At 45.4% G+C, this 3,659-nt stretch overlaps 1 non-coding gene across 1 annotated transcript; it reads right to left on the minus strand.

The window, feature by feature from the left end:
* Nucleotides 1-2,979: 2,979 nt before the first annotated feature.
* Nucleotides 2,980-3,083, minus strand: LOC112131095 (U6 spliceosomal RNA). The gene has a single exon (XR_002913243.1). It is a non-coding gene; the product is annotated as a U6 spliceosomal RNA (small nuclear RNA).
* Between the last annotated feature and the right edge of the window lie 576 nt (nt 3,084-3,659).

Below are 3,659 nucleotides of genomic sequence, written 5' to 3' on the forward strand. Positions count from 1 at the left end.
GAGGCGGGAGGAAGAAGAGGTGGGGCTGGGGGCGGGGCCGGAGCCTGGGGCGGGGCTTCGGCCTTGCCACCTGGCCTCTTGGGGTTTCTTCATTCATGCTCTAAAATTCTTCCTTCTCTGTCCTCTGATCTGCCCCTCCCCTCCCGCCTCCCCTTGAAGAGACAGACTGGAGGCTCTCACAGAGGGCCATCTCTCTCTGCGCTCCTTAGGCAGTCCCTCTTGCCTCCTGTCCTGTCTCACTCTCCTGCACACACGCACCCAGTGAGTACTCAAGGCTAGTGGCTTCTATTCATACTTCTGAGACATGTCTTGTTGACCGCCTCTGGCTCCACCCCATCCTCAGAACCTGTTTAGGCCCCATGACTTTTTGCTTGGACTCCTTCAGTAGCCTCCTGTTTGAACTCTGCTTCCACTCTTACCTCAGTCGACCATCTCCCAGAAAGCAGCCAGAGGTATCGATCTAAGATGTACACATGACCACGTTACTTTTCTCCTTAAAATCTTTCAGTCTCAACAGTACCTACAACACCTTAGCATGGTATATAAAGTGGGCCAAGGCAGGCAGATCCCTTGAGGTCAGGAGTTCAAGACCAGCCTGGGCAATGTGCTGAAACTCCATCTCTACTAAACATACAAAAATTAGCCAGGCGCCGTGGCTCACGCCTGTAATTCCAGCACTTTGAGAGGCCGAGGTGGGCAGGTCACTTGAAGCTAGGAGTTCGAGACCAGCCTGGCCAACATGGCAAAACCCATCTCTACTAAAAATACAAAAATTAGCCAGGTGTGGTGGTGCACGTCTGTAGTCCCAGCTACTCCGGAGGCTGAGGCATGAGAATCGCTTGAATCTGGGAGGTCCAAGGCTGCAGTGAGCCAATATCATTGTGCCACTGCACTCCAGCCTGGGTGACAGTCAGATGCTCTCTCAAAAAAAAAAAAAAAAAAAATAGAGGTTGTACATATTTTTGGAGTTCAGGTGATATTTTGATATCTTCATATAATGTGTAACAGTGAAATCAGAGTAATTAGGATACCCATCACCTCAGAAGTTTGTCTTTTCCGGCTGGGTGCGGTGGCTCAAGCCTGTAATCCCAGCACTCTGGGAGGCCAAGGCGGGCGGATCACTAGGTCAGGAGATCGAGACCATCCTGGCTAACAGTGAAACCCCGTCTCTACTAAAAAATACAAAAAAATTAGCCAGGCGTGGTGGCAGGCACCTGTAGTCCCAGCTGCTAGTGAGGCTGAGGCAGGAGAATGGTGTGAACCCGGGAGGCGGAGCTTGCAGTGAGCCGAGATCGCGCCACTGCACTCCAGCCTGGGCCACAGAGTGAGACTCCATCTCAAAAAAAAAAAAAAGAAGTTTGTCTTTTCTTTATACTGAGAACATTCAAATTTTTCTCTTCTACCTATTTTGAAATATACAATAAATTACTGTAAACTATAGTTACCCTACTGAAGTATCGAATACCAGCTCTCATTCCTTCTGAAACTATGAAACTACTAGAAAAACATATTGGGGAAATGCTTCAGGACAGGGCAAAGATATTTTGGGTAAGACTGCAAAAGCACGGGCAACAAAAGCAGAAATAGACAAATGGGATTACATCAAGCTAAGAAGCTTCTGTACAGCAAAGGAAACATTCAACGAAGAGAAGAGACAATCTACAGAATGAGAAAAGATATTTGGGATCTTGGCTCACTGCAGCCTTAACCTCCTGGGCTCAAACCATCTTCCCACCTCAGCCTCCCGAGTAGCTGGGACTACAGGTGCATGCACTCATAGCTAATTTTGGTATTTTCAGTAGAGACGGGGTTTCCCCATGTGGGCCAGGCTGGTCTTGAACTCCTGGCCTCATGTGATCCGCCCGCCTTGACCTCCCAAAGCGCTGAGATTACAGACGTGAGGCACCTCGCCCAGCCTGGAGGTCATTATCTTAAGTGAAATAAGCCAAGGACAGAAAGACAGATATTCAATGCTCTCACTCATTGTGGGAGTAAAAAAGTGGATCTCATAAAGATAGAGAGTAGATTGGTAGTTATTAGAGGCTGGGAAGGGGAGGGGAGAAGGGTGTATTGAAGAGAGGTTGATGAATGGGTAGAAATATTTTCTCCCATTCTGTAAATTGTCTCTTCACTTTGTTGAATGTTTCCTTTGCTGTACAGAAGCTCTTAAGCTTGATGTAATCCATTTATCTATTTTTGCTTTTGTTGCCTGTGCTTTTGCAATTTTACTCAAAAAAATCTTTGCCCTGAAGCATTTCTCCAGTATGGTTTTTTTTTTTTTTTTTTTTTTTTTTTTGAGACAGAGTCTTGCTCTGTCGCCCAGGCAGGAGTGCAATGGCGTGATCTCAGCTCACTGCAACTTCCACCTCCTGGGTTCAAGCGATTCTCCCGCCTCAGCCTCCCGAGTAGCTGCGATTATAGCCACCCATCACCACACCTGGCTAATTTTTGTATTTTTTTTTAATAGAGACAGGGTTTCACCATGTTGGTCATGCTGATCTTGAACTCCTGACCTCAAGTGATCCACCCACCTCAGCCTCCCAAAGTGCTGGGATTACAGGCGTGAGCCACCGCACCCAGCCTCCAATATGTTTTTCTAGTGGTGTCATAGTTTCAGGTCTTAGATTTAAGTCTTTCTTTTGATTTGATTTTTGTATATGGTGAGAGATAGGGGTCTAGTTTCATTCTTTTGCATATTGTTATCCAGTTTTCCCAGCACCATTTATTGAAGAGGCTGTTCTTTCCCCAACGTATGTTCTTGGGATCTTTTTTCAAAAATGAATTGGCTGTAAATGCATGGACTTTTTCCAGGGTTCTCTATTCTGTTCCATTGGTCTACAGGTGTGTATTTATGCTGGTAGCAAGCTCTTTTGGTTACTATGGCTTTGTAATCAAAGTATACTTTGAAGTAAGGCAGTGTGATGCCTCCAGCTTTGTTCTTTTTGCTCAGGATCTCTGCAACCCTCTTGTTCTTTTTAAAAAAATATGGAATGCTTCATGAATCTGTTTGTCATCCTTGTGCAGGGGCCATGCTAATCTCTGTGTTGTTCCATTTTTAGTATATGTGCTGCCCAAGAAAGCACTGCAATCCTCTTCTTATGTACCCTATACTCTAGCCCAATACATTTGGCCATCAGTGGAAGACAGCAGGGTCTGGGACAACTCAACCAGCACTGGCTACCTCAAATACTCTCCCTTAAAAGGAGGCCACACTATCAGTAACTTCCATAGGCCCCTTGGAGTATAATTAAAGACACAATTTTCAAAATTAAATTGTATTGATGCTCAGAGGAAGAGTAAGGTGAAGTGTTGACTGATCTCCTCTCCATAAGAAAAAGGCCCAAAGAATTCTTCCCAGTTGCCCCACCCAGGCTGCCAGTAGATCTTCCTTAAGCTCATGCCTCTGATAACTTTGTTCACAGATTTCAATTTATAATGCCCTTCTCTGTCTTTGGAATACCTACTTATCTTTCAAGGCCCAGTGGAAATGCTCCTCCCTCCACTAACCTTCCAGGATCTTCCATGAGAACTACTAACTCCTGCTCCATCACCATAGAATGTTGCTTATTCTGCTTTACAATTCATCTTAACTTAGGTAATCACTAGCCACATGTATATCTTCCTTTCTCTCCTACCTAGACTATGAATTCTTCAGGATG

The sequence above is a fragment of the Pongo abelii genome, chromosome X (assembly GCF_028885655.2).
Source record: "Pongo abelii isolate AG06213 chromosome X, NHGRI_mPonAbe1-v2.0_pri, whole genome shotgun sequence".
NCBI classification, from domain to species: domain Eukaryota; kingdom Metazoa; phylum Chordata; class Mammalia; order Primates; family Hominidae; genus Pongo; species Pongo abelii.